The 27,629-nt window shown below is 45.4% G+C and overlaps 1 protein-coding gene and 1 long non-coding RNA gene across 6 annotated transcripts in view; one reads left to right on the top strand and one right to left on the bottom strand.

The window, feature by feature from the left end:
- The window catches only part of NRG2 (neuregulin 2), a 243,112-nt gene that overhangs the window by 75,472 nt on the left and 140,011 nt on the right, over positions 1-27,629 (top strand). The gene's annotated exons all lie outside the window — the stretch shown is intronic.
- LOC112658922 (uncharacterized) lies at positions 11,866-14,769 on the bottom strand. The gene is made up of 3 exons (XR_003136036.3): positions 14,335-14,769; positions 13,085-13,228; positions 11,866-12,369 (listed from the first exon to the last, which is right to left on the bottom strand). It is a non-coding gene; the product is annotated as an uncharacterized LOC112658922 (long non-coding RNA).

Raw genomic sequence — 27,629 nt, 5'->3', positions numbered from 1 at the left:
CTCTACAGTTCCTTAGGCCAGTGATGAATTTTGCAAACACTGCTCAACTGATGACTCTGTTTTGGAGGAATTTTGTATGGTTTTGGAGAGGAAGGTTTATTTACCATTTGGGATGGAACAAGTAAATTAAGTAGATCTATCATGTATGGCTTCCTGTCTCTGAATGCAAAAAAGAACAGCAAGCCTGCATCCAGTGCAACTTTCCTAGTATTGTTATTGGTTGATTGGATTTCAGGGAACAAAATAATAAAAAGAAGAATTTTTTAAAAAGGAAGGAACAAGTCTCAGACCACAATGTGATCCAGCTATCATAGAGTAAAGCTAAGGCCCATAAGTGAAGAGTCTCTTTCAAAAGACACGGGGGCTTCCAAAGGCAGCCTGTGTGCTGCTTACTCTTAGTTGGTTTCTTTTTTTTTTTTTTTTTAAAGATTTTATTTATTTATTAGCAACACAGAGAGAGAGAGAGAGGCAGAGAGACACAGGCAGAAGGAGAAGCAGGCTCCATGCAGGGAGCCCGACGTGGGACTCGATCCTGGGTCTCCAGGATCACACCCTGGGCTGCAGACGGCGCCAAACCGCTGCGCCACCGGGGCTGCCCTGGTTTCCTTTTCATAGTCTATTCATGTGGCTTTACGTTTGAGAACCTCTTACTTGGGGTTCCAACTCTCCAACCTTACCCCTCTGTACTCTCTACTTAGGTCTGCTGTTATACTTGCTTTTGTCATCATTGTAATAGCTGATCCTCAGCACCTATTCCCAAGAACAAGAGAAGTTTCCAGAAGTTTCTAGTGCAAACTTTCCAACTCTTTCTTGGACTTTAGGTCTGATGGACCTAGTGGAAAGATAATGAACAAGGCTTGTGAGAGGGACCTATGAGATTAGAGTGACATATGACAAATCTGGCCGAGTTCCTCTCAGGTCTAGTTCTGTTTTTTTTGTTTTTTTGTTTTTTTCCAAGAAAGCCTCTCCCATACTTACAGGTTTCATTTGCAAAAGGGAACACTTTCTCCAAAACAGCTAGTAACATTCACGGGGCCTCCTAGTGACATGTATGTGAAATTGTCTTGGCCAAGTACCAGTAGTAATCCTTTCAGATGGCACCTCCAAGGCTGGGCTACTGGGAAAGAATCTAACTTGTACATTGAAGGGAGGCACACAGATGGCCCCCAGATTAGGAGGGAGCTTCCTGTCTTTGTTTCTCATTATGCAAATTATCTGAGTAGGTTTCTACTGTGCATGGTCTGCGCTCATCTAACCGAGAGGGTGAATGCGAGCAGGAGCTGAGACTAGTTCCCTTGGGAATATTGTTTTCCCGTCTGCCAGTTATTACCCCCCCCCCCGCCCCCACAACCCCTGCAGCTTCTACTTTGCCCCACACTGCATGTGGGCTCCTGGCTTCTTCTGTGTGATGTCACAGCCTCAGGGCCTCTGGGTGAATGAGCCTTAGGCCTGGAGCTTGTTGTACAGCATGAGGATTAAAGGCATTGTTTTAGATTCCTTATGTGAAGGAATCACATCAAGTGGATAAAAAGGTCATAGAGATTGATGGTCTTCAATAGGTCACGCTCCCAAACCATATTTTTTTAAACTGAGTATGCAAGCTTACTTTCCTCATCTCTCAAGTTAAATAATAGCCTAGTCATTTCAGAGGAGGGGTGCATGTCGTCATTGGTTTTTGTTTTTTTTTAAGATTTTATTTATTTGAGGGAGAGAGAGAGCAGGGGGAGGGGCAGAGGGAGAAGCAGACTCCCCGCTGAGCAGGGAGGCAGGGAGTCTCCCCACCCCATCCAAACTCGGGGCTCTATCCCGGACCCTGAGATCATGACCTGAGCCGAAGTCAGGGGAGTAACTGACTGAGCCCCCCAGACACTCTTAACGCCCCCAACACTCATGCCATCACTGTAAGAGGAAAGTAGAAATGGACAATAGTGCTGCTCGGGCCCCAGGTCTCTGAGGGCAATCCTCTGTGGGTACTACTCTCTATTCTATGGGTCAGAGATTCCTTTCTGTGGAAGAGTTTGTGACTGACACCTGTGAGTCTGGGGAACGGCTCATGGCTGGATGGCTGTGGACCCATTCACCCTTAAAGATGGAATCCGCTCTGTGGATCCTGCCATGGGTTTGTCCGGTGATGCTGTGAGTGCGGGGTTTGGTTCCTTCCTGTCGCACTTCCTTCTTCTGTCGTTCCATCATTAGCTCTTCTCTGGACCATCTTGGGAAGGGGTACAGTTCCTAAGGGGCTGTCCTTGGTTCTCAGTGAATGGTTTCTGTTCTGAAGTTTCAACTGCTTATTGCATCACAGTTAAGACAGCATGCTCCAGAGCCGACTTTGAATCCTGGCTCTGTGACTTACTAGCTGTATAACTTTGGGCAAATTAATTAACCTCTTTTTGGCTCCGGTTCCCCACCTATAAGATGGGGCTAATAATAGTACCTACCTCATGACACCAGGGTAAGCTTTCAGCGAGTTCCTCCTCCACATAAAGTGCTCCAAAAAGTACCTGCTTGGAGACAGCCTTCAATGCAGGCTAGCAGAAATTACTTTTATTGACATGTCTGTTGTTATAGAAAGAAAATGTTGGATTCAGGCTGATTTTTATTGAAATCTTGGCTATGTTCCCCTACCAGCTATGGGAACTTGGGAAAAGTTGCTTAATTTTTTGGAGTCCCTGTTTCCAATTGCCTGTGGCATATTGTTTTAGGCATCTGTTGCTGAGTAAAAAAAACTGCCCCAAAATGCAGTGGCTTCAAGCAGCAATACTTCTTTGTCATTATCTCTCATTGTCCTGGGGATTGACTGGGCTCAGCTAGGAGGTTAGTATCTTTCATGTAAATTTTGGTCACAGGGTGGCCAAGCAGTCAGTCAGTAGTGAGACTGCGTCACTTCAGAGTTTCCTCTGGCCATGTTTAGAAGTTATTGCTGGCTGTTCTCATCTGGGAGCTTAGTTGGAGTTCAGGGCAGGGGATTTTGCCTGGGAGCATCCCAAGAGAGAGCCAGGTAAAAGCAGAGTTGTGTTTTATAATCTAGCCTCAGAAGTCACTTCTACTATATTTTGTCTGTTAGAAGAGAGTTAGTGACTAAGCCCTGACTAGGTTCAAGGGGAGCAGAATTAGACTACTTCTTGGTGGAAGGATTGTCAAAGACTTCATGAATATGTTTTGAAACCGTTACAGTCTGCTTTCTTCTTTTCTTTTTAAAATTTATTTGAGAGAGAGAGAGAGAGAGAGAAAGGGAGAGGGAAGAGAGAATCCCAAGCAGATTCTGCACTGAGCGCAGAGCCAGACACAAGGCTTGATCTCACAACCTTGAGATCATGACCTGAGCTGAAACCAAGAGTTGACCGCTTAACTGATAGGTGCCCCTATGGTGTGCTTTCTGTTCACAAACTATTTTTTTTTAAGATTTTATTTATTTATTCATGAGAGACACAGAGAGAGAGAGAGAGAGAGAGAGGCAGAGACACAGGCAGAGGGAGAAGCAGGCTCCATGCAGGGAGCCCGACGTGGGACTTGATCCAGGGTCCCCAGGATCATGCCCTGGGCTGAAGGCAGTGCTAAACACCTAAACCACCCGGGCTGCCCCTGTTCACAAACTATTGATGTGAAAAATACACTCGTCCTCACCTGAAATCGTCCTCCTTCAAAAAAGTCTCATCTATTATGGCAGCAGGCTCAAGCTTAGGGGCCAGGGTCTCATCCTCTAAGTCAGGTGTAGGTACAGATGAGGTTTTTCTAAGGCAGTTCCTTGGGTACAGCCACTTGAGTCTTGCTCCTCCTGACGTGAAGAGGTGAACTATAGAAACAAATTATCTGACTCCGCACTGCCAACCCTCCACTACCATATAATGCTGGAATAGATGTAGGGTGACTGCTATAGATGCAGGGTGACCACTATAGATGCCCCCTTTTAAAAATTGGTAATACTTAAACATTGACTTTTTCCTAGTCTGGGATCCAGTCTGGAATCTCCTATCACATTTAGCTGTCATGTCTCCTTGGCCTTCTCTCTGAGGTAGACATTTCCATTTAGAAAGGGGGAAGCAGCAGCCACTAGTGCATCAGCAGTTCTGAGATCCAGCCTGGCACATGAATAGGCTCAGTCCTACTGTCTGGGAATGATTCTCTACCATTCTTGGTTCTACCCTATGGGCTCCTGGTTTTGCCCCCCTAAATTATCCTTTTTTTTTTCCATAAAATATGGCTTGTGTCTGCAGCTAAGGACTTTTCTCAGTGTTCTGTGTTCTTTTAGGTGATGATCACTCAGGTGCAGCTCCAAGAGGAGACACAGGAAAGACAAAACACACTCAAGGGTTACTATACTCACAGATCCTAGATGGATCTGGATCAAGAGGAAGTACCACGTTTTGGGCAGGTAGGCAGAAGACAGAAAAGCACAGACCACAAGAGGCCAGAAACCTTACTGGGATTTCCTTGGGAATGAGAGAGCCAGGGCAGGGAGAATTGTTTCAGGCCAGTTTGAATAATTCTGGTGGACTCTAAGCTTTAAGAGTGGTGCCTGCTTGCCTGATCCCTGGTCCTAGGATGATTAAGGGGCAGATAGAGGAGGTATGGCTCTGAATTGGTTAGTTTGCATATCAAAGGCATGCTCCTGGTTGAATCCTTTGTTATCTCTAAGAGGTGGCTAGCCCTGATGGGGCAGCATCTCCAGACAGAAAGGGTTTTTAAGATGTCAAACCTTCATGTTATCTAGAAAACAAAAACTATATTATAGTAGCCTCAGCCTGCTTCCTACTTATAGATGTTTGGGGGCTCAAAGGCTTTTCATCTTGCAGTGCTGGGTCCCTTTTAGACCGTGTTCTGGCTAGTACACTTCTTTTTCAGAATGTGTGGTTTGCCTATGAATCTTATTAGGGTTCACAGCGTTAGACAAAAGCCATGCTCTCAGATCTTACCAAGATAAGCTCTTCTCTGCCTTGAGCTCCCTGTGGGCTGCTGTACGACAACACCCTTCAGATTAGTGTAATCCCTGTTCTTGAATGGAAAGGACCTGGGATGCATGTCCTTAAGATCATTAGAGGGCCTCTTATCTGTCTCAAAGTTTCTTTAAGACATTGCTTTTTTAAACATTTTTCTGAGGTCTTAACAAAGAATGGACAAGGGATGAGGAGGCATTCAGAATGCCTCAAACTGAATTCATTATTCCCTTACCGCATCCTATGTTGTATAGGAGTGTCCATCTTAGGTAGTGACACTGATCTAGTCTTCAAGACCATCAGGAACCTCAAAATTGGTCATCTTTGCTTCCTTTCTTGCCTTCACCCCTGTGTCTAGTACATGGTCAAGTTCATGGCAATTTTTACTACTGCAGAGTGTCTTCAATCCAATTCTTTTCATTCATGATGCTCTAGTTGGGTAGTTGAATGTCACCTACCCTGTCATAGTAGCTGCTAAATGGAATTTCCCATTTTCAGAGTCTCCACTCTCTTCTATCATCTTGCCTGGAATGAGCTTTCTAAAGCAAAGTAATTATGGCTGCCCAACCCAGAAGTCTTCATTAGCTTCTTATTGCTTGTAGAATAAAGTGAAAATGTCTTCACATGACATGAAGGGCCTTCCACCGTTTGGCCCCCCACTGCCTTTAAGCTTGGCAGCCTGCTTGGCCATCCTTATTCTTTGCTGTAGTCAGGATGTACTGTTTTGAAAATTTGGGAGACATTTTGCCTTTTTTCCTCCTTAGTGCTTTTGTGCATTCTGTTTCCTTGGCTTGGTATGCTTTTCCTTTCTTTCTCAGCTGCTAGCCTCCTCGTCCTTCAGAGTTCAGCTCAGATCCCACTTCTCAAAGCCTTTTCTGATCCCCTCAGTCTGAATGAATCACGGCTTCCTTTATGTTTCTGTAGCAGTTCATAGCCCTACTGTAATCGTAGCAGTCTATTCTATCATTTAGCCTCATTAGAGAGGGAAGCAGGCATATGTGTCTGTGGTCTCTAGACTATGAGCTTCCTGTGTGTAAGACAGAACTGCAGCAAAGGGTGTATCAGACTTATTTTTTTGTGCCTTTGTAAAGTTAGATGGCTAACGACTGCTAGATGACCTGTAGAGAAAAGGACTTTTACTTTAGGATTAGAGCCGGCCATTAGACTAAGCATCTAGTTCATGGAAGGAGATTGGCTTAGGTGTATTACATGTTAGCAGGAATATATGAAAATGGTAAATTGAGGCAGCTATTTTAGATGAAAATAGGGGGTCGGTTTAGTTACAGAGTGCTATACCAGACTCTTCACTATTATTGCTGCTACTGTTTATAACAAGAAAAACCAAATCTCTCATGTGTGGACTAGAGACTGTATTTTATTAGCCTCTGAGGGGAATACCTTGATTATTCAGGGTACTAATTACTAAGCACCTAAGATGAGTCAGGGTTAGGAGAATTGAGCTGGTTTTCTTCTTTTTTTTCTTTTTTCTTTTTTTCAATAATTTTTAAAATTTATTTATTTATTTATTTATGATAGTCACACAGAGAGAGAGAGAGAGGCAGAGACATAGGCAGAGGGAGAAGCAGGCTCCATGCACTGGGAGCCCGATGTGGGATTCGATCCCGGGTCTCCAGGATCGCGCCCTGGGCCAAAGTCAGGCACCAAACCGCTGCGCCACCCAGGGATCCCTCTTTTTCTTTTTTTTTAAAGATTTTATTTATTCATGAGAGACACAGAGAGAAAGGCAGAGATACAGGCAGAGGGACAAACAGGCTCCCTGTGAGGAGCCCGATGTGGGACTCAATCCCAGGACCCCGGGATCATGACCTGAGCCAAAGGCAGACGCTCAACCACTGAATCACCCAGGCGTCCTGAGAATTGAGCTGTTTTGTACACTGGTGTACGTCATGGTACTTAGCATATTAGAAGATCTCAATAGATACTACTGGAGGGAAGAAGGGTGAAGAAGTGATTTTTTTCCTCCTCTGTGACTCTCAGGTACCTACATGTGCCATTCCCAGGGATCACAGCTGGAGAGCCAGTTCAAAACCAGCCAAAGTTAAGAAAAGTCTTATTCATTGCAAGTAATTTATCCAGGATCCTCTTGATACTCAGAGCTTTCTGCGTTGCCACAGATGAGTGCAGGCCTCTAGGGTATTTGGATGTAGACATCATGATTGGTAGCAAGTGAGTGGCAGAATTACAATTGAAATCAGGCAGTCAGAAATGACAGGAACTTCTTTTAGGTGGCCAGGAGGAGTCTGGGCCAAGTCCTAGTCAAGAAGAGGAGACTTTTCAGACATTGTCAGGTTTCTGATGGTTGTTTTGCTTCTCAATGACGAGAGCCCTTCCTGGAAATCAGTCTTCTCCATGCCCAGTCTCGGCCCACTGCTTTCTGTATGGCCTTATGCAGCCTGTACTCACACCCTGAGCTTTGTTTTCAGCTGACAAATGCTTGTTTCTTCTTCAGTCATGAGAATTGGGGAGGAGAGAGTGTTACAAGCCAACTAGGTAAGTGGCATGGCATCAAAATAGAGCCTGCATGGGTTTATAGCTTTTCTGTGAACATTTTAATAAAATCCCAGACTGAGGAACAATCTGGACGTCTGGAATGCTGAATTTCACTCTTGAAGCTGGACTTCCGAGTATTACAAACGTCCATGAGTTTGTGATTGTGATAATTAGATGGGAGAGGTTGGGGCAATTTAGGAAGATGATGGGGGCCCGACGGCTTCCTGCCTTTGAAATCCACAAAGGAAGTAAAATGGGGAAAATGATAAATAGTTGATCAGAAAATGGGGAGTGCCCCTCCTACATTAGGACAGCTGGCTCGTTGATAAAGATGTTTTACTGCTAATGGCCCTCAGGACCAGATGCTGTGAAAATGGAAGTTAAACTCTGATTTTGGACAGGTCTTTCCCTGCAGGGAGGGCAGTGTAGCCTCCTCTCTGCCATTGCCCAGCTGTGGATTCCTCTAAGAAGTCTCAAGGGTCTTGAGAAAAGAGACTCATTGGGCCCAGGTCACTGGATTCCAGGGGAGGGGTAGATGGCAGTTGGCAGGTGCCTCAGAGCACATGGGATTGCATCTGCTTGACCTTTGGCTTGTCCTTGGAGACTCTGCCTGCCTGTTTTTGGTAGGGCGAGTTCAAGGTGACCTCCCTCCATTCCACAGATAGGAGAGTTGGCCTGCTTGGTCTCTCCGTATCCCTGAGAAACCGATTTTGCTACAGAACTGGGTGAACCATATGGCAGCCTAGATTACAGTGATTGTTGGCGTTTGTCAACAGAGAGAACAGGCTTTTTGGCTATAGCAGATCCCCCAGGTAGGATTGCCACACCATCTGTGAACAGAGCATATAGAATCAGCTAGATGAGTATACGGTCCCGTTCTCATTCATTCCCTGCCTCCTAAACAAAGGGAGAGGTAAGTCTGTCATCAAATATTGGCTAATAGCTAATAGTACTTTAGTTCCTTTATTGTTCTTTTCTTTGAAGGAAGCTAGAAAGGTCTGGTAGTCATGTATCTTACTCTTGAGGGTTTATAGTCTAGTTGAGGATATCAGGTCAACATGAACCAATAACACACGACGTAAAGCAAAAGATATATAGTAATTACAAAAAAGGAAAATAGACTGTAGAATTCAGAGATGAGGAGGATCGGTTGGGGCTGAAATTTTCCAGAACAGAGTTAGGACTGGAGGTTAGTCTTGAAGAATGAATAGGTTTTTGGGATTTAAGAGGATAAGAAAAAGGCTTCTAGGCCCGAAGAACAATATGAGCAGAGGTAGAGACAAGCAAGATGTCTTTACAGGACCATGAGGAGATTAGTGTGGTTGGGGTAGAGATACAGGGGAGATAAGATTAGGAAAGCAGGGCAGGACCAGATTAAAGACGGTCTCCAGAGACAGGCCAAGGAGCATGGACTTGGTTCTGGAGGTGATATGGCCTCATTGTAGGTACTGGTGCAGAGATATGATATGAAGAGAGGAATGTTTGCAAATACATTATATACACAATTCAGAGTGGACTGGAGTTGGGGAGAGATATATGTTTCAGAGATCAAGGAGGGAGTTATAAAGTCCTTGAAGCCATGGCAACTAGGTGAAGAGGCAGGGAAAGTATGCTGTTTCTTTCCAGAATCTGTAAGATTTGATCAGGAACTGGGTAGCAGCTGGGAAAGGGCTCATGAAGCGGAGAAAGGGGTCAAAGTTGAATCTTGGAAAGCTGATGAGAAAAAGGATAATGCCATTAGCAGAAATGGAGAAGTTGTGAGGAAATGTGAATTTAAGTAGGAAAATGACGAGTTGGCTGTTATTCTATTTACTTAACAAACACTTATGTGACACTTCTTAGGAACCTGGCACTGTACTAACCACTTCATAATAATGTTCACTCATTCAGCTCTCATCATAAACATATAAAAGAAATACTTTGTTATCATCCTCTTGATCACAAAGGGGAAATCTCAAGCATGGAGAGGTTAAAGAATTTGCCCAGCATCAGGAAGCTATCAATAAATGGCAGAGCCAGCATTCTGAACCCAGGCCTTTACTCTAGCCTCCCCCTTATTAATGGGAGACCCATGTAGAAACTGTAATACGCCGTAAGACATCAAATATTTGTTAAATGCTTCTTTTGTGCAGAACTCTTTTCAGGAAATGTAATAATTGGCATGATATGGCTATAACATTAAGGAGCCAGTACAGGTCTAGGGAGTGAAGAGTGATTGTCCAATTGTTAAGGGGCACTAAATTTTGTGCTATGAGAAGGTATCATATATAAAGAAGCAGGGGACAAATGCATACATATCTGGTTAGAGATATCAGAAAAGACTGAATAGGAAGGAGATGGGATTGTAGATCTACCTTGAAAGATAGGTCAAGTTGGACTTTGATAGTTGGTGGTAGGAGAAAGGGTCATTCTATATAGAGAGAAAAGCTTGAATAACATGATGGAAGAAAGTTCAAAACATATTTTGGGACCAACACAGGGCACCGTTTCTACCTCAGTAAATGTTTGCCTTGGAATGGGGAGTGGTTTTAGTGAGACTACAGTGTAGAATTGGACAGCAGGGAGAGGGGGCTTGCTCCCTGAAGAGACGGCTGGAGCCCATGAGAGGAGCATAATCATGATGTAGAATTACAAGTCCACAGCATACGAATGAGGAGGGGGTAGCTGATGCTATGAGGGCAGAGGACTCCTGGAGGGAAGCTGAGAGCTGAGGATGGAGCCTTTTTGTTTTATGCATGCTGATATGTAAGCTAGTCTGTCTTCTTTTGGGATGAGCCCAGTATTTTCTAAACTAAGGCCTGGTGGCTTGCTGGCTGTGGTGGTTTGTCTCCTAGATTGAGTGGAAGACCATTTCTGGCTTTCTGCCTCTGCTCTTCAGAGGTCTTTCACCACCTGGAGTAAGTGAATTTCTCATTGTCACTGTTCCCTAAGTAGATATAGACTGGACTCCTAGGCCCCTTCTGCCTGGACTGAAGAAGGAATTAAGATATGACACCATATGCATGTTACGGGTGCAGAGGTGATATTTCAGGGAACCCTGGGTTCCCTATGTGGTATGAAACCTTTGTGGTTGAGATTGCTCTCTCTGATGTCAAGGGCAGTTACTTCCAGAAGACTGGCAGAGCATGGTGTGTTCCAGTACTCCATAGCCCTTTAGGCCTTTAAGGATCATTCTAAGGAAAACAGTGTTGAGTAGGTAGGGATAGAACTTAAGAATACAGAGGCCAGGCATTACTTGTGAACTTCTTCAGTGGACATGCTGGAATGATCCTAATCTCATACTTCATCTCGTAAAACAGCACAGTGGTAGGAGAGAGATAACGCTTTAAACTCCCAATTTGTCACTTACTAGCCCTGTGACCTTGGGACAACTGACCTTTGTGAGCCTTTCTCCTTCACTGGGAAATAGGGTTAATGGTATTTGCTTTTCTTTCCTAACAAAGGTATAAATAATGTCTGTGAAAGTGCTTTGAGATTGCAAAGTGCTCTATCAGAATGTGCTGTTATTATTACAACTACTAGCCAGTTTGCTCAGTCTTAAAGATTAATGTCCTGAGAGTGCCTTTTGCATAACCTCTTCATACTCCTTCTGCCAAGGACTTCTAGGGCAGGGCCACGGAGTGGGAGTTTGACTCATGGCACCGAGTATTTCCCTAGGCAGACCCATTGGCTGTGTGAAGCACTTTCCCTACCCTGAACACGAACATCTCAAATCGGGCCATGCCCGACAGTTGATGGCATGGTAGATATGATGAAATCAGCTAACTCTTTTCTTGGAACCAGGCAAGTCACATATACAAAACTCTCTTCTTTCTTCCTACATGAAAAGCTATTTTATCTCAACCTTTGCCAGAGAAGATCTTGCTGAAATGCATGGGGGCATTTTGCTGCCTCAGCGCTTGTAGGGCTTAGTCTGCCCTTGAACGTCTTGCCTTGTGTCATGGTTATCCTTTATAATGGCACCGACCTCTGTAAACAGGAACGTATCTGCCCTGATCTTGGGATGCATCCTGTTTCTTGATTGGGGAAAAAAAAAATCTCTGATGACCATTTTGTCATTGATTTCCTGGCTTTTCAAAAGTGGAAGGCAAGATGCATTTTGGTTAATGGGATAGTTTCTATTACCCTGGGTTTGACTGTATTGGGCTCTGGTGCATTAGAAGGTGAGGAGCTGGACCTCCTGTCTGTATCCTGCAAACCCCTAACATAAACCTTTCCAGCGCTGGGACAACCACTACACCCTCCTTGGAGCTTCTCTCTTCAGAATGAATCTGTTCTTGTTTTCTTTTACCTTTGGAAAGATCTTCAGATTCAACTGCAAATTCAGAGCTCTTTCTTAGTACCAATTCTTGTTGTTTCAGCGGTTTTTGTTTTGTTTTTTAAAGATTTTATTTATTTGTTTATTCATGGAAGGCACACAGAGAGAGGCAGGGACATATAGGCAGAGGGAGAAGCAGGCTCCCCACAGGGAGCCTGACTCGGGACTCGATCCCGCGACCCTGGAATCACGCACTGAGCTGAAGGCAGATGCTCAACCACTGAGCCACCCAGGTGCCCCTGTTTCAGTGTCTTTATTGACGATTTAGGGAAGGGCTTTTTTCCTTTCAATTGAATGGCAAGGAGACTCCTGAGCCACTGCCCGTCTTGTTGTCTGCCTTGTGCTCAGGGAATGCAGACCTTGTAGTTCCACATGTAAATGGTCAGAGGTAAAGATGGGTAAGAAAGAGGCGCTGACATTTGGTGAGCACGTACTCTTACAGACATTACTTCATTTGATTCTCACAACAGCCTAGGAAGGTGGCCTTCTCTTCCAGATGTTACATCCAGGAACCTGAGTCTCAACAATTCAGTGAGTTCCAAGCTGGCCACACTGGCTAGAAGTGATGGAACTAATCTGAAGCCATGCTTTCCAGGCAGGACCAGTCTGAAAACAAAGAGTGGCAATAAGGGGATTACTTGCACTTACTGATTACCTAGACATTCCCTTCTGGCTAATGTGGAGATGCAAGAGATGACTGGACAGGGTTCTTTGAAGAGTTCTGTGGGGTTTTTTCCCTGCTCAATTCTGGGAATGGGCTGGTGACCCTGGCTCTTGGCTGGAGCTCTCCCATGGCTCAGCCTCTGATTGGCCCTCTGGCCTCTGCTTCCAGAGCCTCCTGATTCAGGTCAGATGCCTCCTGGTGCCCTAGAAATAACAGGGTTTCTAGCCCAGCGTGCCTCCCTGGAGCCCCTCGGCCTGCTAGGCCAGCACTTGCAGCGCCTCTCCCCAAAGCTGTGTTTATTTCTATTATGTCATTTGCTTATTATAGGCTGTCTGCTAAGTGTCAGCTATCACTTCCCCGTGGTTCCCTGCCTTTTCTTCTCCCTGTCTTCCCCAGTGCTTTGGGGACTGTGGGCGACAGGGACCCAGGAGGAACATTCTAAATAGGTTCCTTGTACAGTTCTTCATTAGGAATTAAGCTTTTCTGTTGATTTTTCCCTAAGGGATGGGCTTTTGTTAGAAGTGCTGGCACCGTCAGTGAGTAGCTTCTCGGGTCCAGGGAAGGAGTGCCTCAAAGGATTGAAAAGAGAGCAAACCTTGAGGGTGGGTGGGGGGTGGGGGAGGGGTGGGTTTGGATCTGCCGAGGTCAAGTGCTGACCTGGGATTTGGCAGCTTCTGTGTTTTGGTCTTCTGCTTCCTGTGACCTTGGCAAGCACTTGTCCTCTTAAATCTTTGTGTCCTTGTGCTGTTTGTACACTTTGCACTAAGAGATGCTTACTGAATTCTGGTCCCAGAGTCAGAGCTGTAGTTAAAGACAGCAAAATGGAGAAATTGGCCCAGAATCCAGCTTGGGGAACTGGAGGTCAGGTGCATGGGGGAGGCATCATGCCCTAGACAGTTGCATGTAAAATAAGAGCTCGGTCTATTAGGCAGCCTCTGCCTCCTTCCAAAGTTACCTGTGGGAACAAGTGGGGCTGTTTCTCCCTCCCCACACTCCCACCTGACCCTCTGTCTGTGTGCTGGTGCTTTGTGACTTCTCTTCTACTCCATTGCCATCTGCAGTCATTTCCCCAGATTGGGCCTGGTTCCCTGGGGGCTGTCTCCCCGGGAGCCCTGGGCATCTCCTGAAGGCGGCTGGGCTGCAAGCAGCTCCCGTGTGGCCTCGTTCTGACTCGAGCCCAGGGCGGAGGAAGGGCATGTGTCTTGTACCGGGTGCCAAAATGGGACCTACAGAGGTTGTTGGCTTCCTGGGGTCTACATTGCTCACTAGCAACCCATGACCCTATAACTTTGGGGGTTGGCTTGGGAAAGCATTAGCAGGGCTGACTTTAGGTCCGATGAACAAAAACGGACTGGCGTGCTCGCTCATTCTCACCTCCTCCCCACTGATGCAGAGGAGCTGCCCTTGTGCAAGGCCTGCCCCACCCTGTGGTCCATCCCTCCCACCTTCCTGGATCCGCACACTGCGACTGTCTCTTCCCTGTCTTTGTCTCTCTACATGTCCATGCACCGACATCTCTCCCATCTGTAGCTCCCATCCGGCTTTCTGTGCTCACTCCAGCCAGACTTCTGGAAGAACTGTTTGTACCCCTCATCCCTCTTACACCACCCCTGCTGGCCCCTGTTTGACGTCCTCCTCCCTTCCCCCTCCATCAGAGTGAACTCCCAAGTCCCTGAACACTCAGCCTGTCCCAGACTGAACTAATAATCTCACCCACTTCCCACACCTCTAACAGGGTCCCCTGGCTTAACCACGTTGGTTGTACTTTGTTACTTTCTTCTTTCTGCCTGAACAACACCCCTCCACCCACCCCTGCAGTGCATCATCTTGTTACTTTTCCCCCTAAATCTCTCTTGAATCTCTTTCTTCAGTGACAGCACCCATGTCAGATACTGATTGGCTTTCACCTGTTTTTTTTAGCGATTTGTGCTCCTTAGAGTCATTCTTCACATCGTGGGCTTTTAAAAACACACGTCCGGTCAGATTTCACTGGGCCACCCCTACTCTGCTCCAATCTCTTTCTTTAACCTTAACACATACTACCAGCGCATCCCTCTCATGTCCTGCAGGCCCTGTGTGGTCTCATCGGTGTCGACATCGCCAATATCATCTCCACCTCATGTTCTTCACTGGGTGCTTGGGTCACACTGGCTTTGATGAGACAGGGCTCCTGCCTCAGGGCATTTGTATGTGTTCATTCCTGTCTCTGAAATGCCCTTCCTTCCATCCTTCTGCACTCTGCTGAGATGTTACTTCCTTCCAGAAGGCTTTCTGAAACTCCAGACTAGGCGACAGGTATATGCTACATCTGCTCACACTGTGCCACCATCATTTCCTTATCTTTCTAGTACTTATTCGGGGTAATAAACAGGACATTGTTTGACATTGGCTATCTAGCTCCCTGCTAGACCACAAACTTCTGAGAGCAGAGACTGTGTGTGTCACAAACAGTCCTAGCACAGTGCCTGACACATAGGGGGCACGAGGATTGTTCCTTATGAATGAATTACAGTTGAGCTGGGGAAGAGGGGATTGAGATGAGTTTGCAGGGAGGTGTATGCAGACAAGGTTGTCCTCCCAAACTGTCAAGTTCGAGAAGTCAATAATAGTTGAGTTTTCGAAGAATCACGTCGCTAGCTTATCTGGTTCAGAATTTTAGTTTTAAATACGAGAAGATGAAGGCTCAGAGAGGGAAGCCACTTGCTCAAGGTCAGAGAATGAGGTAGTAAGAGTTCAAACTCCTCCCTGACTTCCAGGTTGGCACTTGCTCTCTTCTGCACCACCCCCTCCCTGCCTCTCATACAGGTGACAGGCTCTACGTTCTCCAGTTCTGAGCAAGGCTCTGGAGTCAGGAAGGTGAGTTGCTTCCTCCCCACTGTGAGTGAGGGTGGCAGGTGGGAGCGGCCTATCCCACAGCTGTGGCTTCAGGAGCCATTGGCCTCCCCTCCCCTCCAGGGTTAGCAATGAGTGATGGGCTGCAAAGGCATCTAAGCCAACGCCAGCCTTACCTGGTGAGATGTGGAGCCCTGAAAGGAGAAACACAAGGGATGTGTTTGTTGAAGTAACTTGATTTTCCAGTTTCTAGGTTATCAGAATTTGAGGACTGGAAGCCTGACATTGGAGCTAAAGCTTCTGGGAGCCTGGATTGTGTCTGTTCCTTGTGGGCTCACTGTGCACCTGCCTGAGAACTCCACCTGTGTGGTCTGAGGGTGAAGCCTTCGTTGAAGCATACAGGGAAGGGCTTCTTCAGTAAGGCGTCCTTCCTCCGTCGGGTTTATGTCCTTCTCACTCAGAATTCCATCCTGTAAGATCTAGAAATGGAAGACTCCAGGCTGGGAGTGGCTGTGCAGGAAACAGGATATTTAGAATATAAACTATAGAATGCTGGCACCTCACATTTCCAGTGTCCCCTCACTCATCTTCAGTTTTTTTCTTTATCTTTTCCCCCTTCTACTTAACCATTAAATCTCCGTGACTACCCTGGGAATGGAGGACATGGAGATGAGGAAATCACATCTCTGCCCATGGGAAGCTCATAGCTTAGTGATAGACCACTCATTTCTTCATTCACTCGTTCATACAATATTTAGTAGGCATTTATCATGTGCTAGGCATTATAATAGGCCTCTTCACTCATTCAGCATTATTTGAGTTCTTCCTGTAGATCAGAACTCCTTCCAGGTGATCGGAATATTGAGCAACAAAAATCTTTGCCTTCATGGAATTTACTTTCTAATGGGGAGAGACCAATAATATAGACTATACATAATAAATAAGTAAATTAGTGTTTTGAATAGGGTAAATACCATAAAAAGAAAAAAAAAATGAATGGAAAGGAGTAAAGAGAGTGCACGGGTGGGTTGCAGTTTTAACTAGGGTGGATATGGTAGCCCTAACTTACAAAAGTGACGATAGAGTGGAGACTTGCAGGAGGCGAGGGAGTTAGACTTATGGATATCTTGGTGAAAGAAATATCAGGCAGAGGGAATTTGATCTAGGGTGGAAGCATGCCTGGCAAGTCCAGGGAACAGCAAAAACGTCCTTATATCTGGAGTGGAATGAGCTCAGTTTAGAGAAGCAATGGGTGCCAGATCATGCAGGGACTTGTAGGCCACTGTGAAGATTTGGGATTTTCTTTTTGTGAAAACCAGATCCACTGGAGGGTTTTGAGTACAGAATCTATTTGATCTGATGCACATTTGAAAGGAATCACAGAGTCTCCCATGTTGAGAATAGACTTTTGGGAGCAAGGGAGAAAACAGAGAAACCAGTTAGGAGGTCACTGCAAACATCTAGGAAGGAGATAGTGGTTTCTCTGTGTATTGTGGTAGCAAAGGAGGGGATGAGGAGAGGTTGGAAGCTAATAGAAGAAATGGAATCAGGAGGGTTTTAATTTTATTTTTTTATTATGGTAAAATATACATAAAATTTACTATTTTACCAATTAAAAAGCATATAATTCAGTGGCACTAAGTACATTCACATTTTTGGGCAACTGTTATCACCATCCATTTCCAGAACTTCTTCATCTTCCCAAACTGACAGTCTGTTATAATTTTTTTTTTAAGATGAGAGAATTCATATCATGTTTCTGTGCTGGTGGGAATGATCCAGTTGAGAAGGGGAAGTTACTGATGTAGGAGGGCAAGTGGAGATTGTTGGACTGATTTCCTAGAGTAGGGGAGTGGTGAGATCTGGAGTACAAGCAGAGGGGTTGGCTCTGGCACCATGGATAGTTCATCTTAGTAATGAGAATGCAGGCAGGATTATGTGTACAGATGCTGATAGGTGCATAAATGTGTTGAGTCTATGAAAACTCATTGCTCATTTTCTCAGTGAAGGAGGAAACAAAGTCATTGGCTGAGAGATTGGGGTAGGAATGTTAGAGATTTGAGGAGGAAGAAGGTGTAAAGTAGTTAACTAGGTGAGTGAATAGAGTAAACTAGGGAATAAAAGTATCATTGTCAGGGCACACTTTTTTTTTTTTTTTAGATTTTATTTATTTATTTGATAGCACAAGCAGGGGGAGCAGGAGAAGGAGAAGCAGTCTCCCCACAGAGCAGGGAGCCGGGGCTTGGGGCTCAATCCCAGGATCCTGGGATCATGACCTGAGCCAAAGGCAGACACTTAACTGACTGAGCCACCCAGGCATCCCTGGAAGGGCCCATCTTTGGATCATGGTCATGAATTTAAAGTGAGATCAGTCTGTGTGTTTGTGGGCTTTTCTTCAGGTGCATTCAATTGCCTGAATGCAAATACTGGGTTGGATCTAACTAAGATTGTGGTTTAACAAAGTGAAGAAAAGGAATTATTATAAAGATTGATTTTGAGTGTAAGGTGGGAAGGAAGGGAAGAGGGACACAATATTCACTATGAGGACCCAGGAAAGATGGTTGCATCAATCGACTAGATAAAAGAATTGTTGGGGTCCCAACCCTAGAGGGACTGAGCTGGAAAGTGATTGGAGAGTGGGATGTTTACATTCACGATCATGGAGAGGTTGCAATTTCTAGTGATGACAAGGACTACAGTGGGTGAATGAGTCAGTGGCTAGAGAAGAGTGGAGCACAAGATTGCTAGAGAGAAAGAATGAAAGGAACAGAGAAGCCAAGATACTGGCAGGAATCACTTGATAAGTGTAATGACATTTCTAGAAGTTAAGATTGGACTAGTATATTACACATATGAATAACAGACATGTGTCCTGCCCTCAAAGAATGTGCATTTGAACCCAGGAGATAAGCAAGTCAAAAGCATTGACAGCATAATGTGGTAAGTGCTGTGATGGGAAAAGTGCAGGGGAGGGCAGCACAGATGGAGGACACCTGAGCCCAGCCCCGGGGGCTGCAAAGTCTTCCTGGAGCAAAGACATTTATGTGGGGACTTTTAAGAACAAATGGAAGGTAAAAAGAGGAAGAAGTACTCCAGAAAGGGGGAATGATATGTGCAAAGGGATAAACACAAGGCTGGGGCGTGCTAGAGTAACTGGAAGAACATCTTATTGCAGGTGCCACACACAGTGGTGCTAGAGGAGCTTAAGGTGAGGTGAGTGGGGTCATCGTGCTGGGCCTTGGGGCAGTATTAAGGAGTTACGTTTTATCCCATGAGCAGTGAGAGAGGTGTCGATGGACGGGGGGATAGAAGACAGTGTTGAGGACCGCTTAGTAGATGAGGGACATTCGACTGGGGCCCTTGTGTGAGCTGTCTATGGCTGCAAAACAAATTACCCTGAAACTTAGTGGCTTATAGCAACAAACATCTATTTTCTCGCAGTTTCTGTGGGTCAGGAATCCAGATGTGACTTGGCTAAATTTTCAGACCTAGGAATTTTACAAGACTACAGTTAAGGTGGCAGCTAGGGCTACAGTCATCTCAAGACAGAACGGGAGGCTTTCAGGCTCACTCACCTGGCCATCAGTAGGCTTCAGGCCATCAGGTCCTCCCTTACTGGCTACAGGCCACAGACATCAGTTCCTTGCTACATGGGTGGCATCATGACATGGCACCTGACTTCCTTCAGAGCAAGCAAGGGAGAGAGCACTAGACAGCAGGCAAGCTTCAAGTCAGTCTTTTTATGACCCAACTACAGAATTCACGTATCATCCCTTTCACTATATTCCATTTGGTAGAACCGAGTCTCTAGGTCCAGCCCTCACTCCAGGGGAGATGTTGCATAGGGCAGCAACATTAGGAGGCAGCAGCATTGGGGGCCAGCTCAGGTGCTGCAGTCATAAGCCTCAAGGAGGGCTAAGGAGTTTCCAGAGAGACAGATGAGGAACAACTAGGAAAAGATGGCACAGAAGAATTTTCAGGAAGAGGGAGTGACACCGGCAATGACATGTAGGCATGCAGTACATGAAGTGTCCAAAGTGGTGGAAGTTAGCTCCGTGAAGACCCATCGGAAAGGGTCTTGGTACTGTGCTGAGAAGTTTGGTCTTTACTCCTCATACCAGGAGAAAATCCCTTGAAGGCTTTTATGTAGGAGAGCGACCTAATTAGTTTTGGTCTCCGGCTGAGTGGGGACCTTTGGGAGTGGGAACGGTGGGTGACAGGGCGCCCTCCAGTGGATGAAGAAGAGGGCCTGAATCAAGTTAATGGCAGTAGGCATTGAGAAGGAGAGCAGATTCAAAGGATATTTAACCAATTAGGAACAAGTCTTGGAGGATTTCCTAGGAGAGCAAGGATGGATCAGAAGCTTTTGAAGTTCTCCACTTGGATCATAGAGGGTCCTGGCCGGAAGTGAAGGTACATAATCCAGCACGAGTAAGATGCTGTTCCTTGCAGATGGGACAGGGATGTGAACTAAGGTACACATGCCCAGTTCTGTTTGCTGACAGTAAAAAAATATTTAGTTGGAAGCCATTTAAAAAAATGTTATTTATTTATTCATGAGAGACACAGAGAGAGAAGCAGAGACATAGGCAGAGGGGGAAGCAGGCTCCCTGCAGGGAGCCCAATGCGGGACTTGATCCCAGCATCCTGGGATCATGCCCTGAGCCGAAGGCACACGCTCGACCACTGAGCCACCCAGGCGTCCCTGGAAGCAATTTTTTTGAAGCGCTTCCTGTGTATAGGACATCAGAGAGTTTGGGGGAATACAGAGTACAAGGTTCTACTCCTGAAGAGCCTTCAGCCTCTTTCCAGGCAGAAGTGATCAGGTTCGGATTTGGGACATTGTCACTGTGAGGCAGGGCAGATGAGAGACTCCACGTGCATCCACACCCCCGCAGCAGTGGCACCCCAGGATGCTGCTGGTTTCTCTGTGGGTCTTCAATGATGGGTGAGCCCTCATAGTATCAGAGGACTGTTGAGCTTCCACTTCTGTTGGTTTGGGAAGGCCTTTCATCCCCACCTTACCACATTCTGGAACAGCCTCCCAGTACTCCTGGGCCACTTAGTGTCACCCCAAGATAGCCCTGGGCTCACAGTTAGCATTTGGCTCCAGCAGGGTTCCTGGTGCCTGAGTGAGTGGAGCAACACAGTGGTGTTACTGCACACTGCAGTGAACTCTGCAGCATCAGGAAGTTTGTGTGCCATTTTGCTAGCATCTTCTGGGGATAGAATAGGATCAGATTGGAGGGTGAGCTTTTCGTGGCTCCTAAGTGCCAGAGAGAATTGTTACCAAATATGTACCAGGGCTCTGTAATTGTTTGGAACACATTATCTCATTCAATCCTCACCACAATCCTAGGAAGTTGTACTATTGCTATTATCTTATGTTTATATCCTATATTTCCCCTACATAGGGAAGTGAGACTCAGAGATGTTAGTGACTCCCCTGAAAGCCACACAGCTAGTTAGAAGTACAGGCAGGCCTGTCTGCCTGCAGATCCCATATCCTAATCATATTACCATACTCTTCCTGTCCTCATGCTTTTATTTTTTTGAGTCTGTTGTTCTTGTCTCTGATCCTATCATTTGTCAGAAGATTATTTTCCCCCTGCTGCTGGGGTCCATAGGCTCTTCTTTTTCTTTGTAGGTTTTAATTTGGTATTGAGTGCTGACCCATCTGGAATTTATTGCAGTATATATAAATCTCATTTGGTTGTGCTTCCTTGGTCACAAACCAAACTTAGATTCTCTAAAGGTAGTTCAAGTAAAGATGAGCTTACCAGAGGGAACCCTGGGGTGCTGAGGAGTAAGGGATCTCAAAGCAATCCTTGAGTAGGGTTGACCTATAACAGGGCTGGACCTGGCAGAGACTAGATCAGACCTAAATAGTATGTGCCTAGCTCAGTTTCTGACATATCATAGGTGCTCAGTAAATATTTATTGAATAGGTACAGCAAACAGTCAAGTGGTACACTCTGCAGTGAAAGGGGCCTGTAGCAATGCCAGTGGGACCAGAGCCCTTTCGTTTCTGCTGAAATCAGGTTCACTAGGCTCCTTGAAGGATATGGCAGTAGCACCACTAGAGAGTCATACTTGTTGTGGGACACGTCTCTAATTTCCTCACACATCTTCTGGCTAGACTCTGAGCATGTCCTCACTGGCTGCAGCCAGATGGGAGACACAGATCGTCTGCCCATTGTGTCCACATTCCTGTGTGGATCCCTCCACACCAGTTCTCATGTGAGATGTCACTAGAGAGTAACAACATCCTCTGATGAGACTATTGTCCTACAGCAGTGGACTTCCTGGTAACTAGAAAAAAGGAAGGACTAGAGGGATGGGAGATCTGGGTTCAGGTATTGGCTCTGTTATAGCTGTGTGACTTGGACCTGATACTTAGCTTCTTTGGGACTTGGTTTCTTGATCTATAAAGGACAGAGTTTGGTTGAGATTCCTCCAAGCTCTTGAGTCCTTATGAGTTGCTAAGTTGGGCCCGAGGTCACAGGGAAGAAAATGCTGGCATCACATTCCTCTTCCCTGGAAACTCGTGAATAGGTCCAAGCAGATGGCCTCTTTGAAGGAGGACAGTTTCCAAAAGGGGGAAGAGTCTCTTTCAGGGTTTGGGTGGGACTCTCTCCTTTCCTATTACTCTAAAGATACTTGGAAGCTGAGTCTGGCATGGTCAGCTGGGACTCTTGAGGTGCCGGGAGTGAAGACGCAGAGGAATGACACGCACATAGGCCCCCACTGCTCGCTCTGGCAGCCTCGTGATCACAGTGTGCCACTTGCACTCCTGCCTTCTTCCCTGGGCTCATCTCCTCCGTTTGAGTTCTTGATCCCAAGCTATGTCCCACTGGCGTTCGTTGTGGCTCTGGAGTAAAATACAATTTATTTTTCTCTGGCTGGGAGTGGAAGGTTGCTTAATATTAGTAATAATGTCATTGGTGCTGTGCGCTCCAGGGCCTGTTAACTGCCAAGTCAAATCCCGTTGGAAGCAGAAGGCGCTACCGCTCGCCTAGGATGGGAAACGAGTTGGAGGTTCCTGATGTAGTTTTCAGTCACCTGAGCTTCTTATATTTAAAAAAAAATTTTAAAACATCTTATTTATTTATTCATAGAGACACAGAGAGAGAGAGAGAGAGGCAGAGACACAGGCAGAGGGAGAAGCAGGCTCCATGCAGGGAGCCTGATGTGGGACTCGATCCCAGATCTCTAGGATCACGCCCTGGGCTGAAGCCGGTGCTAAACCCACTGAGCCACCAGGGCTGTCCCCCACCTGAGCTTTTTAAAGATGCAGTGGTGAGGGAATAAATCTGTGGTTCCCTCCTCTTAGTGCAGAGTTTTCAACAGTGGCACTGGCCTTTGGAGCCAAATAGTTCTTCATTGTGGGGGTTCTCTGTAGTGCATTGTAAGACGTTTAGCAGCAGTAGCACCCCTCCTCCTGCAGTTAGGACAACCAAAAATGTCTTCAGACAAGCCAACTGTCCCCAGGGGGCAAAATCGCCCCAGTTAAGAACCGCTGTCCTCAAGCTACTACTGCACACGTGCTGGTACCTTGTGACACAAGCAAAGCTTTTGAGAATCCCGGTCTTCGTTTTTGGTTTCACTTCTGACTCACTGAAGATCCTAAGGCGATGAGACTCTGTAACTCTGTTTATTCCCCTATCAAATGGGGCTATCCATTTTCCTTATTAAGATAGTAATTGATGTTTGTTGAAAACAAGTTAGAAGCAGCATTAAAGTATACAGAAGCAAATCTAAAGAGATTTGTCTTAGATTTGACTCTTTAGATTTGCTAGCATCTCAAATACCTAGAGATAACTATGATTAAGGTGTATTTTCTTCCTCCATTTTTAATTTGCATACCTCTCCCCTTCCACACCACCTAGAGACCAAATCAGGATCATATCAGAGTAGATGGCAAACCGTTCTTAGGAAATGTGATTTTTTTGGTGGACACATAGAAGGCCATCTTATACAGGTCATGTATTTTATTTAATCAATTTTTGGTTGTTATGACATTGATTGTGTCAATTTCTTACTACAGGAGCTAATACTGGGAGAGCAACCTTGTGCATGAATCTTTGTGTGCAACTCTGTTTTCTTTAGGATAATTCCTAGAAGTGGAATTGCTGGGTCAGAGGGTGGAAACATTTTTACGGCTTCAGGTATATATTATCTGGTTGCCTTCTGTAATGGTTGTGCCATTTCATACCAGCAGTGTATGAGAGAACCAAATTGGGGCAATCTGTACTTTAAAAAAGCTTTCTTCAACACCTCGGGCTTCTGCTGAAGCTGAACAAATCCCCATTTTATTTGTAACATTGCACAAGAGCCCTAAAAGCACAGTGGTGGTCTGCTCTCATGGTGCAGCTGGGCTGAACATGTACTGACCAGGATCAGTGACAGATAGCATATTTTAGAATTATTGACAGAACTAAGACCCAAGACTAGAGAACCCATGGCAGATCATGCCATATGAGAATCCTGTCTTTTTGGCCTGGCCCCAGGATTGAGTGATGTGCACTAATGGCCCTACCTGACCAGTCTTCTGAAGGAGCCACTGATTTTCACAGCCTCTGACCCAGACATATGTGGCACGTAGTTTTCTAAAGTAGGAATCCAGTGGCCTACGTGGGAGGTGTAGAGAGAGTCACAGCTGAGGTGGAGCTGGCTAGAAGGAATTTTGCTAGTGTCAGCCTTCTCTCCCTGGCCCTGACCTGCACCCTACACTCTCCTATTCTTCACCCCAGCCTCCTGGATGCATCCTGGGCACTCTTGGTGAAAGAACATGGAGTAGGTATAATTTCTAATTTTGACCCAGAGCCTACAATGTTTGAGGTGCTGCGGATAGACTTGGCAATGGGGTGGGCACAGGGCACCTGGGATATTGGACTTGACCTTGTCGGCCTTTCTGGTCTTGGCAACCCAAAGCACTCCTGCCATGGCTGTCTCTGTCTAAGAATGTAGTCACTGTGGGACTGGAAGATAAACAGAGTCAGGCCATAATGCAGTCAGAGAGAGAGAGAGAGAGACAGGTTTTGAGACCAAGCCTTTTCTCCTTTGTTATAGGGACAGATGCTTGGAGGAAGGCCAGTGTTGGCCCTGCCACATGGCTGGGGTGACCAAGTCTGGGCGAGCACCCACCTCTAGTCTCTGACCACCTCTATGGCTAGTGGAAGTGAAGGTGAAGTTCTCTGGTGAACTGTTAACCGGTGCTCGTGAATGACAATTTCACCTCTATCATCAGGTCCTTTGATGTTCACAGGAAGACCTCTCATCTGTGGAAAGAAGGATGTTTAAAGCTTGTGGAGGGGTCTTTCCTTTGAAATTCTTACTTCTGTGCTTGGGGAGCTGAAGATCTAAAGGATATTTTGTGGGGAGACCTACCCAATGCCACATTTCCTGAGACCATATCAGGTTCACCTTGTTCTGTAGTAAAACTGAGGAAAGTTACCTGAAATTGTGGGATGGTATTTAATCAATGGTAAATCTAGAGATATAATCTATCTTTTTAAACTTTTTATCTTGGACTAATTTTAGACTCATAGAAAAGTTGCAAAAATAGTACAGAGAAATGCCGTACACCCCTCATCCAACTTCCCCTACTATTAACATCTTACATAACCGTAGTAAAATGATCAAAACTGGGGAATTAACATCAGTGCGATGCTATCCACTGCAATATATGCCTTATTTAAATTTCCTCAGTTTTCCACTCATCCTTTTCCTGCTCCATGGGCCTCCCTATGACCCCACACGTTGCATTTAGTTCTTAACTCCTGTCTTCTTTAATTTTTTAAATTGCTTTTTGATCTCTCCTTGTTTTTTATGATCTTGACAATTTTGAAGAGTGTTGATGAGCTATTTTGAAGAATGTACCTCAGTTTAGATTGTCCTTTTTTCTCATCACTGAAGTTTTGCCTTTTTGATGAGATTACCACAGAAATGAGGCTGTGTCCTCAGTGTGTCCTACAGGTGATGGCAAACTGGATCGTTTGGTTAGGTGGTGTCTGCTGAATGTCTCCACTAAAGTTACTACTGTTCCCTTTATAGTCAATAAATATCTTGGAGGGCAGGCCCAGTGGCGCAGTGGTTTAGTGCTGCCTGCAGCCCAGGGCCTGATCCTGGAGACCCAGGATTGAGTCCCACGTCGGGCTCCCTGCGTGGAGCCTGCTTCTCCCTCTGCCTGTGTCTCTGCCTCTCTCTCTCTCTCTGTGTCTCTCATGAATAAATAAATAAAATCTTTAAAAAAAATAAATATCTTGGAGATATACTTTGAAACTATGCAAATTCTTTTGCTCTTCCAACTTTCGACTGCTAATCTTGGCATCTAATGGTGGATCCTCTTGGCAACAGTTGTTTGTGGTGTTTGCCTGATAATGCTTTTCTATTTCTGTATTTATGAACTATAGAATAGTATGTACTGTAGAGTAGAGCTAAAGACATAATCTTGACAGGATGGATTATTCCTTGATTAAGTCTTTATTCAAGAACAGTATTTCTTTCCAAAAATGTGATCTATTTCTCTTTATGCCCCTGTATATTAGTTTCCTGTTGGTATTCACAGAAAATGTGCAAAAATAGTACAGAAGGTTCCTGTACACCCCTCATCATCTTCCCCTAAGGTGAACATGTTATATAACCATAGTAGAATTAGCAAAAGTAGGAAATTACCTCGTTCATAGGAAGGCTATACAATCAAGCAAGAGATACTGGTGGGGTCTGGATATATTTTGAGGTAGGATGTAGAGGCTTTGTGAAAGGATTGGATGCGGACGGAGTATGAGAAGAGGAGGAGTGCACTTTGGCGCCAAGATGTTTGACCTGAAAAACTGGTCCTACCGTTTTTTGAATTGAAGAAGATTACAAGAGACAGCCAGGCAATTTTGCTCAGCAACTGACAAACTCCCCTTTTCTCATCACCTCCCCGATTATCCACTTGATCCAAGCTACCATTATTTCTTGCCTGGTTGTTTTAATAGTCTCCAAATTGGTCTCTCTGCTTCCACCCTTACCCCCTCTTCAGTCTGTTTTGAACACTGCCACAAAATTAACCAAAATATGAAAAATAAGTCAGTTCCTATGAGTCTTCTGCTCAGAGCCTCCTCTGGCTCTCTTTGTCACTAGAGCAAGGTGACCAAAGGCCCACTTGCATGGCTTGGTCTGTTGTCTCTGACCCCAGCATTGCTTTCTCCCCTCATTTCTCCATCTTTACTGCTCATGACTGTCCTTGTTATTTCCTGAATCTGCCAGGCTTCTTCCTGCCTCTGCACATCTGTGTTTGTTGTTTGCTCTGTTTTGTTATTGTATTCGCCGCTGTATGCTTTACCTAGAAATCTGCATGGGTTGTTCCCTTGCTTCCTTCACTCTTCAAATGTGACCTCCTTAACGAGCACTTCTCAGGCCATCCTATGTACAATCGTAACTCCTGTACCACTTCCTGTCCCTTTTTCTGTTTTATTTTTCACCTAGCTCTTGTCACTAACATCACTGGATGTTTTACTGATTCATTTTCTAAATGTTGTCTGTCTCCTTCCACTAAAATTGCGGACTCCAAGAGGACAAGGATTTTTGTCTTTTTTGTTCTCTGCCACATCTCTTGGGTATAGAATAGTGCCTGGCAAATAGCAGGTGCTCAATAAATGCTTGTGGAAATGAATGAATATCTGCCTTTAGAGTCGGTCTATATATTTATCAATTGCTTTCTGAGGTATACAAGACATTAGGGTACATGTTTAAGCAGATAAAAAGAATTTTCAGATATGGCCTATATCTTCACACTGTGTGGAATTTGGTTGGGCATAAAATACCCAAGGTGTGAAAAGATGACTAATGGTATCATCGTAGGCTGTAAATGTATATTAAATCCTATAAAGTACAGGGCCCAGTGGTGGGTACAAGGGCAAACAAATATGTAAGACAGTTTCTTCCTTCAAGCTCTTCTAGCCCTAGTGGTGATGACCCAAAGAAAAGTAAGCTCTACCTAACTAGATGAGCCAAGTGACTACCATCTAGTATGGATGTCCCAGAAGAGCAGCTGTGCTGGGTGTGGGGGATGTCATCAGCAAGACCAGCAGTCTCAGGCTTCATGTAAGGTCTCACCTTAACACCTTGGCTCTAGAAAATCCAGGGGATCTGAGAGGTCCCATGTAGCCAGGACACAGGCCGTGTGGACGGGGAAAAGGCAGAAGATGAGGCTGGTAAAGTAGGTCACGGAGAGGTGGTGAAGGAAGGACCTTGAATGCTGTGTTCAGGAGTTTGAACTGCATTCTATAGGTGGTGAGGAGCCCCTCAAAAGTGTTGGAAGAGGAGATTAGCATGGTACCTTGTGATACGGGTGCATGTCTGATGATGGTTAGAAAAGGCT

The sequence above is a fragment of the Canis lupus genome, chromosome 2, assembly GCF_003254725.2.
Source record: "Canis lupus dingo isolate Sandy chromosome 2, ASM325472v2, whole genome shotgun sequence".
Lineage (NCBI taxonomy): Eukaryota > Metazoa > Chordata > Mammalia > Carnivora > Canidae > Canis > Canis lupus.
Note: the sequence above shows the minus strand (reverse complement) of the source record. Positions and strands in the feature narration are given on the sequence as shown.